This window comes from Myotis nattereri, assembly GCF_964212035.1.
Source record: "Myotis nattereri genome assembly, chromosome: 1".
Lineage (NCBI taxonomy): Eukaryota > Metazoa > Chordata > Mammalia > Chiroptera > Vespertilionidae > Myotis > Myotis nattereri.
This window is the reverse complement of record NC_138075.1, coordinates 65666268-65681776: the sequence shown is the minus strand read 5'-3', so window position 1 is coordinate 65681776 and position 15509 is coordinate 65666268. Positions and strand designations below refer to the sequence as shown.

Below are 15509 nucleotides of genomic sequence, written 5' to 3'. Positions count from 1 at the left end.
GATACCCAGGACCCGGGATGGCTTCCCTCTGGCCGCCCACAGGCACCCAGGACCCGGGATGGCTTCCCTCAGGCTGCCCACAGGCACCCGGGACCCAGGCTGGCTTCCTTCCAGCCCCAGGATGTCTGGTCTAATTAGCATATTACCCTTTTATTATTATAGACTAGAGGCCCGATGCATGAATTTGTGCACGGGTGAGGTCCGGCTGGCCCAACCCAATGGGGGCTTATTGGGGCTGGGCCGGCAGGGCTGGGAGAGAGGGACACAGGAGGTTGGCCGGCCAGCCCTATCCCCAATTGGGGAAGGGCCGATCAGGAGCGGAGCCAGCTGGGGGGAGAGGCCGCAAGTGGTTGGGGGTGCCAATTGGGGCCCCGATCCGGCCGGTTGGCTGCTGCAGTGCGCGTCATAACGACCAGTCATTCTGGTCGTTCCAGTCACTTGGCTTTTATATGTATAGATTATTTATCAAATTTATATAAAAATATTTCTGTTAACAAGAGAAAAATTACAACTGTAATTAAAAATTAAGTTATAGCATTGCATTGCTATAATTTTGCTTTTAAAGTTAATAGAAAAATTAGCTAATCAAAAAGGGAATAAAAATAAATCAATGTAACCTATTATTTCTAGATTGGAAAGAGTATAAATTGGATCCCAAATGTGTTTTGATTTGAAGCAAATTCTCAGTACCCACTTACATAAAGGGAGGAAGCATTATCATAGTGAATATCAAAGAAATTCTTTAAAAAAAAAATAGACTCTCATACACTGTTGGTAGGAATGTACTTTGGAAAATAGTTCTGTATTATAAAGTAGAGCTGAACATATGCTCACCCTATGACCTAGTAACTCTTTTCCTAGATATATATTCAACAAACACTCTTCTCTCACGTGTACCAGAAAACATGTTCAAGAATGTTCATAGCCACACTATCCATAAATGCCCCAAACTCAAAACAACCCAAATGTCCAGTAAGAGAAGAATGGATAAATTGTAGTATATTCATACAGTAAAAAATAGTTTCCTACTGCTGACATACAAATTGCCATAAGTTTAGTGGCAAAGCAACACAAATTTATAATCTTACAGTTCTGGATATCAGAAGTCCAGGCAGATTTCCATGGGACTAAAATCAAGGTGTCAGCAAGGCTATGCTCCTTGTAGAGGCTCTAGAGGAGAATCCATTTCCTTGCCTTTTCTAGCTTCTAGATTAGAAGCTGCCTGCCATTCTTTGGCTCATGGCCCCATCCTCCATCTTCAAAGCCAGTTGAGCAGCATCTTCAAATCTCTCTCTGACTTCTGCTTCCTTCCATCATCACATCTTATTTCTCTCTGACAAAATATATATGCCTTCTTCTAATATGTGATTATATTGAACACACATGGATAATCAAAGATAATCTTCCCATCCCAAGAGCCTTAACTTAATTATACCTGCAAAGTCCCTTCTGTCATATAATGTGACATATTCACCAGTCTTAGGGAGTAGGACATCAATATCTTTGGGGGATCACTACTCTACCTACCACAAAAACTATACTGAAGCCGAGACCGGTTTGGCTCAGTGGATAGAGCGTCGGCCTGCGGACTGAAAGGTCCCGGGTTCGATTCCGGTCAAGGGCATGTACCTGGGTTGCGGGCATATCCCCAGTGGGGGATGTGCAGGAGGCAGCTGGTCGATGTTTCTCTCTCATCGATGTTTCTAACTCTCTATCTCTCTCCCTTCCTCTCTGTAAAAAATCAATAAAATATATTTTAAAAAAAAAACTATACTGAAATGAAAATGAAGAAACTACTGCTACACTGAACTACATGAATGAATCTCACAAAAGACAAACAAAATCAAGTAAAATTAAAGTATACATACAATATAAGTCCTTCTATATAAAGTTCAACAATAAGCAAAACTAAACTATGTTAAATAGGGTTGCAAACATAGGTAGTAAGTCTATTTTTAAAAAGTAAAGACATGATTTTTCACAAAAATCACAAGAATGGATTCTTTGGGGATAAACAAGGGAGCTTCTGAGATGCTGGCAATGTTTTTTTTTTCAAGGTGGTTTTATTGATTTTTTTTTAAAGAGAGGAAGGGAGAGAGAGAGATAGAAACATCGATGAGAGAGGAACATCATCGATCAGCTGCCTCCTGCACACACTCTACTGGGAATCGAGCCCACAACCCAGGCATGTGCCCTGACTAGGATTGAATTGGCAACCTCTTAGTTCCTGGGTCGATGCTCAACCACTGAGCCACACCAGCTGAGTGGCAATGTTCTATTTCTTGACCACTTGGCTTTATAATTATTCTTTAAAATGTATGTTTCATGTACTCTATTATTCTTTAAAGAATATGTTTTATGCACTCTATTATTCTTTAAAAGATATGTTTTTTTTTTAAATATATTTTATTGATTTTTTACAGAGAGGAAGGGAGAGGGATAGAGAGTTAGAAACATCGATGAGAGAGAAACATCGATCAGCTGCCTCCTGCACACTCCCTACTGGGGATGTGCCTGCAACCAAGGTACATGCCCTTGACCGGAATTGAACCCGGGACCCTTCAGTCCGCAGGCCGACGCTCTATCCACTGAGCCAAACCAGTCAGGGCTAAAAGATATGTTTTATGTACTCTATGATTAATATATCTTCCACTGCTTATATCTTATATCTTAAGAACAGTAACAGGTAGTATAATCATATAAACCAGAGGCAGGGAAAGCCAGACACAAAATAGAATAGGCAACAACCACCTAGCAGTGTGATAGACAGAAGAATGTCCAATCTATGCAAGGTGAAAAACCAGTTAACCTGTGAGTTGAGCATGAAACAGAAATCTAAGTTCAGAGTAAAGAAATAGACTTAGTCCAGCTGGTTTGTCTCAGTGGTTGAGCGTCAACCAATGAACCAGGAGGTTGCTGGTTCGATCCCCTGTTGGGGCATAAGCCCGGGTTGTGGGCTCCATCCCTGGTGCGGAGGCTGGGAGTGTTGGGGGGTGGGGGGGCATGCAGGAGGCAGCAGATTGATGATGTTTCTTTCTCATTGATGTTTCTATCTCTCTATCCCTCTCCCTTCCTCTTTCTATAAAAATCAATAAAGAAAAAAATAAATAAAATAGGCTTAGAATCACATACACAATTTACAATGTCTTATTAAGCTATGAATTTTTTTAGTTGAAGAGCAGAAATCTTCTCATCTTTGTATTCTTAGTACTAGCACAATACTTTTTACAGAATAACTTTTCAATAGATTTTTTGAAATATTTTTAAAAATATGTTTTTATTGATTTTTTTTCAGAGAGAGAGGAAGGGAGAGGGATACAGAGATAAAAAATTGATGAGAAACATCAATCAGCTGCCTCCTGCACACCCCCAGTGGGCATGCAACCCAGGCATGTGCCCTGACTGGGAATCAAACCTGAAACATATTGGTTCATGGGTCGATACTCAACCACTGAGCCACACCAGCCAGACTGAAATAATTTTTTAATATATTTTCATTGATTTCAGAGAGGAAGGGAAGAGAGGGAGAGAGAGACAGAAACATCAATAATGAGACAGAATCACTGATCAGTTGCCTCCTGCATGCCCCATACTGGGGATGGAGCCCGCAACCCGGGCACATGCCCTGACTGGGAATCAAAACTGTGATCTCCTGATTCCTAAGTGGATGCTCAACCACTGAACAACATCAGCTGGGCTCAACAGATTTTTAGCGATTGAAAAGTCTTTCACCTCCTATACGTTTTGCTTGATTTTTGTAATCCTCAAGTAAATAATTGAGAGTCAATTTAAAAATTCAACATATAATCACTCACTAAATTATTATGAATACATTAAAGAGTAGAAAGAAGTATAATGCATGGGACAGTGTGATCATATAGTTTCTCAGAGGAGGTAGAGAGGATTTATAGTGGTTTGGTAGATTGCAAAATAGCCACAAATCCCTTCCATTTCTCAATATCCTTCCCTTTGCAATTGTCCCGGCTGCAACTCCCATCAAGAGGCAAAGTTTCTTTCTCCATCCTGGAAATCAGGTTTGGCTCTGTGACTTGCTTTGACCAATGAGACATCAGCAAACATGACCCCGATGCTTGAAAAGCATTTATGCACTGGAAACTTGCCCTGTTTTGCTGGTTTGGAACCCAGTTGTGAAGAAACCCAAGCTGCCTCACAAAGTGAGCCCAGACAAGTTCAAAAAAACCATTCAGCCGAGCCCAGTCAAACTGCCAACCCATGGGATAGTTAACTAATAAATTATTATTTTAGCCTCTGAACTTTAGAATGGTTTGTTTCAAGACAGAATCTAACCAACTGAGGAGGTAAGCAAAGGAAATGAGCACAACATACAAGTGCATGGGTAACTGAATGCATGAGATTAGTCTAAATGGAAAAGAGTTCTGATTGTGGATAAAGAATATATAGACGTGAAAGGTAAACTGAGTTAAGACTAAAAATCAGGCTAGATACAGGATAGATTTTATTCTATTTCAGCAGACATGGGAGAGCCACTGAAGGACTTCAGAGCAAGGAAGGATACAGAATAAGAGAAAAGGAAGTCTAGTTAGGACTACTATAATCTAGATAGGCTAAAGTAATAAAATTCAAAATTGTCCTACATTTGGAGGGAAGCTAGATAATTCACTAAACAGATAACAGCATGGTTTTATAAATGCCATATACAGTTTATGTAAGATTCTGCTCTTTAATAGAAAAATAGGAAATTTATTTTTACCTACAATTTTAATCTCAATGGGAAGCACTATAATTAATCATCAAACAAGCATAAGACGTGTCTAAAGGGTAAAAAAATATTTTGACTCTCTTTTTGAGCGTAAAGATAATATATAGATTTCTAATGATACCATAACTGTAAATATGACTTCTCTTTGAAATTTAAATATACCCACCAGACCATTTTAGCTTCTGGCCTCCACAATGTACAAGGACCAGATTTACCCTCCTACCTACAAACTAGAAAAACAGACAAAATATATGAATGAAGCAATGGATTTTAGACACAAGACAGCAGGCAGTACAACACAGGGGTCGTAAGAGAATGAAAACAAATGAGGTAAGCCTTACAACTGCCCCCACCTCACAGCCTAGGGAGTTTCCAGGCCACAGTACAGTAACAAGGAACCCAAAGAGAAGCCAGAAATCTCTGAGTTGAGGAAACAGAATTGAAAGTTTTGGGGAGGCCAAAGCAGGGCAGAACACTGGAGAGCTGCATAAAGAATGAGCTCTCTCCCTAACCGGTTTGGCTCAATGGATAGAGCATCGACCTGTGGACTGAAGGGTCCCAGGTTCCATTCCGGTCAAGGGCATGTACGTTGGCTGCGGGCACATCCCCAGTAGGGGGCGTGCAGGAGGCAGCTGATCGATGTTTCTCGCTCATCAATGTTTCTAACTCTCTTATCCCTCTCCCTTCCTCTCTGTAAAAAATCAATAAAATATATTTTTTTAAAAAAAGAATGAGCTCTGGGCATCTAGAGAGGGTTCCTCTTAAGGCTTTGGCTGAGTACTTATCAGTGCATGTGTGTAAGGAAACAATCAAGGCCAGGGAAAGGACCCACTGGAAAGGGGCAGGTGGAAAATTCGTGATGCTCACAGAAGGCCATGAATAGTTTGTATACTCACCAGAGTGAAAAAGACCAAAAACAACGAGGGCCTTGAATCAATCAAACTATCTTCAAATAACTGTACCCCAGAACAAACCCCAAAATATTTAAAGGAAAACAAACAAACAAACAAATATATCCAACACATAACCATATAAAATCACAATGTCTGGAATTCAAACAGAAATTACCAGGGCAGCAAGCAAAGAGAAGTATCACTCAGGAAAAGCAGACCCAGAAATAGTATAGGTGATAGAATTAGCAGACAAGGGCTTTAAACAGCTTTTATAAATATACTAGAGGCCTGGTGCACGAAATCTGTGCATTGGGGGGGAGGGTCCCCCAGCCTGGCCTGTGCCCTCTCACAGTGCGGGAGCCCTGCGATTGATCGCCCCAGAGGTAGGCCCAGCCCACCCATCCAGGGCTCCTCAATGGATTGCCCCAACGAGGTAGGCCGGAGCCGAGGGCCACAGGAGCCCCGGCAGAAGCTGCGCGGAATGCACAGCCATCTTGTGACAGCATGAGGGCATCACGGTGTGACAGCGTGAGGACCACCTAGGCTTTTATTAGTAAGATTCAATATAGTAAAGAAAACATAGAAAAGCATAAGCATGAGAGAAATGGAAGGTATTTAAAAATTAACTTCTAGACATGAAAAGTATATAGCTGAGCTAAAAAAAAAAAATACATTGGATGGTCCTAGCCAGGGTTGCTCAGTGGTTGAGCGTCGACCTATGAACCAGGAGGTCATGATTTTGGGCACATGCCCGGGTTGCGGGCTCAATCCCCAGTGTGGGGTTTACAGGAGGCAGCGGGTCAATGATTCTCTCTTATCATTGATGTTTCTATTTCCCTCTCCTCTCCCTTCCTCTCTGAAATAAATAAAAATATATTTTTTAAAAATACATTCGATGGGATTAACACCAGATTAACCATGAGGGGTGGATGGGAGAGGGAATCAGTGAACTTTAAGATACAGAAAAAGACTATCCAAAATGAAACAGAGAAAAAGACAAAATCCAAACAGAGCATCAGTGAACTACAGGAGAACATCAAAAAGCCTAATATATATTATACACAAAATAACTGGAGTTCCAGGAGACAACAAAGAGGTTATTTACTCTTTTATTGTGCTGTCAGTTACTGTAACCATACTATCTTACATAAATTTCTCTCCACTTTTAGCAGATACACATTGTAATTTCTGGAAATGTTTATTGAGCCCAGAGACATTGCACCCTGGGGGAAAAGAAAGCAAACAAAAAAAAAGTCTTAAATTTTCCAAATTTGATGAAAACTATGAATATGCCAAACAACCCCCTATTATTAAAGTAAAAAAATCATATGCTTTCTAAAGTTATGATCTATTATGTAAGTAAATAATATTTAGAATGCCTGATCTACATTCCAAAAATAGATTAAAATATAGTTAGATATAATGGTATATCATATATCTCAAAAGTCAAAATAATACATATTTCACAATATAAAATATTATCTAAGTTATGCTTTAAAATAAACAAGCTCAGGTGTAGACACAAGTTTATAAAAACTACACACCATCTAAATTTTCAAGATATCTAATAATTCTAATGTAAACAACAGGAATAAGGGTCAGAATAGGATAAACCCTGTGGGATTTTGTTTTTGTTTGAACCCATAGGTTTTAGCAAGAGGCTCTCTAAAATGTTAGTAAAAAGAGATGAAGATTTGTGAATATAACTCTAAACTGCTGATAGCAAAAGAGAAACAAAATTAGTGACCAATCACACTACAACTGTTCCTTCTAAACTTTCACAGGAGGTAAATTATACTTCCACAGCAGCATGGAATATCTCTGGGCTAAATAAATATATTCAAGAAAGTAAAATGTCTATTAAAGAGAAACTTTACAAGTCAGCATGGTTACAATTACAACAGAAAAAAAGTTCTGCTTTGCCTGGCTACCATACTAACAACACATAAACAAATTCTTCCTTTATAGAAAGTACAATGTAATTTACATGGCCAGATTGTAAGGAAAACACTAAATAAATAAGACCCTTCCTTCAGTAAAATCTACTGTAGCCAGATCAACCAAACAAAGCATGTGTCTACAATCCTCCCACTAAGACAAAGAAAAAAAAAATCAATACCGAACCTTCTCTGTACTGATAGTCATTGTATCTGGATTTAAAGTATATTAATTTCCCTTTTTAAAAGAGCAAAACTGAGGCAAAGAGAGATTAAGTAACCTAAGGTCGTATGATATGTTATAGTAGAGAAGAGAACAGATTCAAATCTCATTTGGTGCACAATGAACAGTTCATATTCATTTGTTTAATAAACATTTATTAATGTAAGAGGTTAGTGGCTAGAGTAACCGCATTTTCTAAACCAAAAAGTAGATGCCAGCATATAAGGGATATATTTTTACCGGATTTACAAATGTATTTATATATTTTTAAACTTATAAAGATATTCAAATTGTATCCTAATTACTTCTACATTTAATAACTCACCGATACACTGCTGGACTCTAGCTAGAGAGATTCTAACTTCATTCCTGGAAGACCTCTTTCTTATAACCTTACATCCCCTCCTACTGGTAATGCCTCATCCTAACTTCTGAGGTTCAAACAGAGAATGTGAAACATAACAGGAATTCTGCCAGTACTCAAGCAATTGAGGCCTGGGAGAACCCAAAGTAGAAACCCATATTGGAGGGAGAGATGCACTCTTTAGGACAAACGTTTTCAAAGTGTTCTGACATTCTAAAAGGACCTAAAGCTGTATAAGGAGTTGTGTGAACATTTAATTTTTATTAAAATTTTTAATTTAAAAACATTTATTTTTATTTTTTATTTTTTTAAATATATTTTATTGATTTTTCACAGAGAGAAAGGGAGAGGGATAGAGGGCCAGAAACATCGATGAGAGAGAAACATCGACCAGCCACCTCCTGCACACCTCTAACTGGGGATGTGCCTGCAACCAATGCACATGCCCTTGACCGGAATCAAACCTGGGACCCTTCAGTCCGCAGGCAGACGCTCTATCCACTGAGCCAAACCGGTTTGGCTATTTTTATTTTTTTTAACTACTTATAGCCACTAACTTCTGAATCTGATAAAACATGTAGAATAAACTTTAAAAAATATTATTTTTATGTTGATAAAACAGAAAACTACTTCCCTGAACCTACCTCCCAGGTGTTAGGTCTATCTACTAACATGCTCATGTGGTAGTCTGTCTGCATTTTGTTTTCATGATACTTGGAACACTTCTAATTCCATGTCCTACAACTGTCTGCTCCTACTGCCTTATAAGCTCCAAAACTGAGATCATTTCTGTCTTTCTCACTGGTGAATCTCTAACCCCTAGCATAGTAACATGGTAGATACTTAACAACTATCTACACTAATAAAAGAGAAAAATGGTAATTGGCGTACGGCATACCCTTTTCATTGGCTAATCAGGGCTATATGCAAATTAACTGCCAACTAAGATTGGCAGTTAACTGCCAACAAGATGGCGGTTAATTTGCATATGTAGGCACAATGCAGGGAGGCGAAAGGGAAAGCAGGAAGAAGCACACTGCCACTGACAGTGATCTGAAACCCAGGGGGGAGCTAAGAGCTGGGGCCGCCTTTGCCCTGCCCCCCAGCCATGATCGGAGAATCAGGCGCCTTTGCCGCCCTGGCCAGTGATAGCAGGAAGTAGGGGTGGAGCCAGCGATGGGAGCTGGGCACGGTCGAAGCTGGCAGTCCCAGGAGCTAGGGGTCCCTTGCCTGGGCCTAAAGCAAAGCCCACGATCACGGGGCCGCTGCAGCTGCGGGTCCCCGCTGCCCGGGCCAGACGCCTAGGCCAGAGGTGTTAGGCCTGGGCAGGGGCGGAGCCTGCAACCGCGGGGAGCTGGGGGTCCCCTGCCCAGGCCTGACACCTCGGCCGGAGGCCTCAGACCTGGTCAAGGGGCCGATCCGGTGATTGGTGATCAGAGGGTGATGAGGGTCAACTCCTCTGGCCGAGGCATCAGGCCTGGGCGGGGGGCTGGGGGGTCCCCTGCCCAGGCCTGAAGCCTGGGCCAGAGGCATCAGGCCTGGGTGGGGGGCGGAGCCGGGGATTGGGGGGATATGATGGTCCCCTTGCCCAGGCCTGAAGCCTGGGTCAGAGGCGTCAGGCTTGGGCGGGGGGTGGAGCAAGCGATCAGAGGGAGATGGGGGTCCCCTGCCCAGGCATGATTCCTGGGCCAGAGGCCTCAGGCCTGGGCGGGGGCCAGAGCCAGTGATCGGGGGGAGATGGGGGTCCCCTGTCCAAGCCTGACACCTCTGGCGGAGGCGTCAGGCCTGGGCAAGGGGCCGATCAGGTGATCGGAGGGTGATGGGGGTCAACGCCTGAGGGCTCCCAGTATGTGAGAGGGGGCAGGCTGGGCTGAGGGACACTCTCCCCACCCCCCCCCCCCACACCCAGTGCACGAATTTCGTGCACCGGGCCCCTAGTCCTATATAATAAAAGCCTAATATGCTAAGTGTCAGGTAGACTGGTTGGCCAGTCGACTGGTCAGCCTTTCAACCAATCAAAGCATAATATGCTAATGACATGCTAAGCCACTCAACTATTCGCTATGACGTGCACTGACCACCAGGGAGCAGACAGTTGACTGGTCGACCAGTCGCTATGACATGCACTGACCACCAGGGGGCACACGCCCCGAACAGTAGGTTAGCTTGCTGCTGGGGTCCAGCCAATCGGGACTGAGCAAGATGGGCTGGACATGCCCTGGAGCCCTCCCGTAACCCCTCCCCAGCTGGCCAACCTCCCATGCCCCTCCCCGGCCCTGATCATGCACCAGTGGGGTCCCTCAGCCTGGCCTGTGGGATTGGGCCGAAACCAGCTCTCTGACATCCCCTGAGGGGTCCCGGATTGCGAGAGGGCACATGCCAGGCCGAGGGACCCCCTGGTGCACGAATTCATGCACTGGGCCTCTAGTTTAACAAATAAATGGATGAGTCTATTGCAATGGTTCTAAAATGATATAATGAGATTCAGAGAGGCTAAGTTAAGGCCGTAGCAGTGGAAATGAAAAGGAGAGGTTTTATGTTAGTTAGAATCAAGAAAGAGGAAGCCAAAAAAGAAAGAAATGAAATTTTTGAGCTTAGATGACTGATTAAACAGTTATATTTTTATTTATAGATTAAAGAAGGTAAAAGATAGCTGACTTTTGTCTTGGACATGTTGAATTTTTCAAGTGTTAGACAAGTAGCAGAAATGAAGTCCTAATCGACTTACTATCTACCATGTGATTTAGCTTCCAGATAATTTTTTTCAAATCAAATTCATGGGAGGTAAGGCTCATATTTTTCTCTTTAGGTACTCATTTTTTTCCTGTGTTACTCCTTCATCTCTTCCTTATTTGCCTTATAGCCCTGGCCAGCATGGCTCAGTTGGTTGGAGTGTCATCCCATAAACTGTCCCATAAGCCAAAAAATGGCAGGTTTGATCCCTGGTCTGGGCATATACAGGAGGCAGCTGATTGATGCTTCTTTCTCACTCTCTTTCTCTCTCCCCAACCCCTTCATCCCTCTCTAAAAAAAATATGTATACACACACACACATCTGCTTAAAAATAACCTGTTCAGTAGATAAAATTTTCTAGCAAAATTGACATTCACATTATGTAAACAGACAATTTCAATCTGCATTTTAAACCTACAATCAAGGATCAGCAGATATTAATGACAGAAACTTTTGAGTGGTAATATGTGTTGTACTTAGACTCAAAATGTAGCTCTAAAAACTCAACTTTTCACATAAAACTTAAAGGCTCTTTTATCAAATATGCAAGTATGATACTTAACCTGAAAGCATTGTGTATTTAAAGTACAAAAACTGTAAAAAGTATTTACAACACAAGGATTCTATCCATCGAAGCCTGGGAGGAGGTGGGGAGAGGGGGACCTACCACTATCATCACTATTGTTTACAATATAATGGATAGTGACAGAAGACGACAAGGAAGTAAAACAGTATAAATATGTTTAATTAAAAAATCTATAAATATTGAAGATGTCCTACAATATGTCCTACAATATTACTAATCAAATAAACTGACATAACTCCATCTATATTTTGAGTCAAAACAGAGCTCAAAAACAGCAAAAAAAAAAAAAAAAAAGAGGAATAGAATGGAGTAATTTTGAGTAACATACACTCAAGTTGTAAAGATTGTTTACCACAGCCCAACCCCACAATGTGTGGCTCAGTGGTTTATCAACCCACCAGCCAAGAGGTCACAGTTAGATTCCCAGTCAGGACACATGCCCAGGTTGCAGTCTCCATTCCCAATAGGGGGCCTGCAGAAGACAGGCGATTGATGATTCTCATCATTGATGTTTCTCTCTCTCTCCCTCTCCCTTCCTCTCTCTAAAATCAATAAAAAAAAAACATTAAAAACAAACAAAAGGATTGTTTGCTACATATCTATAAAACAAGTTTTCTTATCGAAGGTTTTTTTATTTTTTTTTTAAATATATTTTATTGATTTTTTACAGAGAGGAAGGGAGAGAGATAGAGAGTTAGAAACATCGATGAGAGAGAAACATCGATCAGCTGCCTCCTGCACATCTCCTACTGGGGATATGCCCGCAACCCAGGTACATGCCCTTGACCGGAATCGAACCTGGGACCTTTCAGTCCGCAGGCCGACGCTCTTTCCACTGAGCCAAACCGGTTTCGGCAGAAGGTTTTTTTAAATGGGGAAGGAAGTAAACTATATTTAATAATCCCATTAATTCTCAAAGACTGTTTATTTTGCTAATCAATTCAACTCCCACTAATTTAATAATGGTCATTAAACATTTTCCCTTGTTATACGTATGTTGCTTTTTTTAGGCAACAAACATTTATCATCTCACCTCAAAGTATCTTAGTTGGGTGATTCCAACTCAAAGTCTCCCAAGAATTGTAATCAAGTTGTCATGTCTATATATTACTTTTAATGTTATAAAACTTGCAAAGAATTGCCTGCTCCCCCCCACCACCACCACAGAGTTAAATTTAAATTTCATGATGGAGGGTGGGAGTGGGGAGGAACATTGAAAAGCCAACAATCCAAGGGCATGTACCTGGGTTGCAGGCACATCCCCAGTGGGAGATGTGCAGGAGGCAGCTGATCGATGTTTCTCTCTCATCGATGTTTCTAACTCTCTATCTCTCTCCCTTCCTCCCTGTAAAAAATCAATAAAACATATTAAAAAAAATAAAATAAATAAATAAATATGGCAACTTAAATAAATTTAAAAAAAGAAAAAAGAAAAGCCAACAATCTATCACTAATTGTCACATTTTTGGGCATTTTTATGTAAAAGTTGTCTAAATTATACAAACTCCACTTCAAACACTACATTTAAAGATATTTGAAGCCCTATATAACTGAGTTCAATTTGCTAATGCAACTGAGCCTAATCTCGTGAAGACTTCCTGAGGCATTATAATCATCAGTATTTAAAAGAAAGTGAAAAGACGACATAAAAATCTTGTCACATAATACAACAGGAAATTCACTAAATTATGTATTATCCATAGTAGAAGATAATGACCAAGATATATTATTTTTAGCCCCCTACTAAAGATCAAATTTGTTTCAATTCGATATTATAAATTAATATAGCCAGGAACTTCAATTTCTCCTTTCCTAAAAGAGGAAAAGGAATATCCTAACATTCTATAATAAAATTTTAAAAAATGTTAGATAAACTTTCCTTTGTAACTATGCTTCAAACATCCTTTCAGTGTCTTGATAAAAATGCATCATACAGAAAAATATAAGGTTCTAAATTAGGGGAAAATCCTTTCAGTGTGTTTTCAATTTGAATAGCTCACATTATGCCATCCACGTCCATGCACATATTATTTTGAAAAATGTTTAGAGTTAAGATGTATTCAAGATTTGTCATATTAAGTAATATTTGTCATCATTGCTGCTTCTCTATTTAAAAAAAAAAAGCATAGCCCGGCAGGGTTGGCTCAGTGGTTGAGCGTGGACCTATGAACCAGGAGGTCAAGGTTGGATTCCTAGTCAGGGCATATGTCCAGGTTGAGGGCTTGATCCCCAGGGGCGTGCAAGAGGCAGCTGATCAATGATTCTCTTAAACCACTGATGTTTCTATCCCTCTCTCCCTCTCCCTTCCTCTCTCTGAAATCAATAAAAAAACATATTTTAAAAATAACAACATAGCATTCAATTCCTTCAATTTTTTAAAATCAATCTCCCATCTCCCCCGCCCTCCCCTCAAAATAAACGTTACTATCTATTCTATGTAGCCAAAAGAAAACAGCAAACACATCTCTGTGGTCTATCCTGGCAAATCAGTGTTTTAGAAACCAATGCAACTGTTATTAATGGCTCAGAACCAAACACTGTAACAAAACGCAGAGCGGAATCCGCCGCCCGCGTGTGTATACATGTGCCCATTCATAATAACGGGATCCTCGTACAGGTATATAAAAACGCAATTTCTACCGATATATCAAAACATCCTTACATAATACACAGGTTGTAATAAAACTGCCCTCTTTGAATGTTCGGAGAAAGAACGATTCCTAAAGCTAGCGACGAGAAGAGTTTTAATACCGGAACGGCTGCCACCTATCAACTTAAATTCAAAGCAAAGTACAACTCAATGTCATTTTTACCTCTCATGGAGCCACGACGGAAACAAAATGAACTTCACTGTCGGACAGAGCATGGTGGCATCCTAACGGGTTATTTACTTCTCCGATATGTGTGGAGTACATATGCACGGCGTCTTTTGTCCCTCCCACGGCAACCCAGGGTGTCTACATCATCTCGGTCAGAGCACATGACGAGCAAACCCCGCAGCTCATTACTTCGCACCCCAAGTAACAGAAAGTGACGGCCTCCGTCGTCGTTACTACACGGCAGACCGATTCTATAGCCGATGACCCGTCACTGCGTTTGGGGAGGTGGAGTCGGGGAGACGCGCTCAGAATAGCCCGAGAAGCCTGCGTTCAGTCCTGATACAGAAGCGGCATGAATACAAGCGATATGTGGGTCACACACGGAGGGAGAGAGCAAGCCCAGCTCCGTGACCCTCTAAGTTCAATGCAGACACCAAGAGCCTCGGGGCAACGGGGCACACGCCTTCGGGGAAACTGGGGAGCAGCAGACGATCTCCGATGGGCAGTGACCGGCGCTGGCACAAGCCCAGGGCGTGGGCAGCGACCGAGGACTCTCCGTACCCTTTCCCTCCGCACCAGGGTCGGCCAGCGCGCAAGGAGGGCGGCCAGAGCAGGGGGCCAGGCTGGGGGAGGGCAAGGGCCGGGGATCTCCCCCCTGGCCGCGCCCCGGGGGTTCTGGGGGTGTGTCCTACCTGGGCCGTGGCGGGCGCAGGGATTTCGGGCCGAGGGCTCAGGGCCGGGACCCGCAGGGGTCAACCTTCGGCAGGCGGGACCGCCGCCGCCTACCCATCCCCCGCCGCCGAGTGCGGCGGGACGGAGCGCGGCTTCGAGGGTCGGCCGCCTGGGTAGTCCCCTCGGGTACGGTCCGCGTTTACTGGCGGCGGCGGCTGCTGCTGCTGTGACTGCCGCTGCGGGCCACCCCCCGCCGCTGCTCCTGTGCCAGCCCCCGCTCCTCCTCCTGCCGCCGCCGCCGCCGCCTCGTCCCCACCGCTCCCATCGCCGCTGCGGCGACTACTGCAGCGCCCGCTGACCCGACCCGACGTTATTCTCCCCCTTCGCAACCCGGCACAGCCTAGCCCACCTGCCCTGCCAGGGCGCACGCCCACCTCTCCGCCGCAGGTGCTGATTGGAGAGCGCGGCACGAACCCGCCACGTCGGTTGGCTGTTCCCATTGCCTATCAGGAAGGGGGCGGAGCGTCGGGCCGAGAGCGT

At 42.8% G+C, this 15509-nt stretch overlaps 1 protein-coding gene across 1 annotated transcript in view; it reads right to left on the bottom strand.

The window, feature by feature from the left end:
• The window catches only part of TTBK2 (tau tubulin kinase 2), a 128981-nt gene extending 113698 nt beyond the window's left edge, over positions 1–15283 (bottom strand). Inside the window, exon 1 of the mRNA XM_081112687.1 lies at positions 14990–15283. The gene's annotated coding sequence lies outside the window, so the exon portion shown is untranslated. The remainder of the gene's footprint in view (positions 1–14989) is intronic.
• Between the last annotated feature and the right edge of the window lie 226 nt (positions 15284–15509).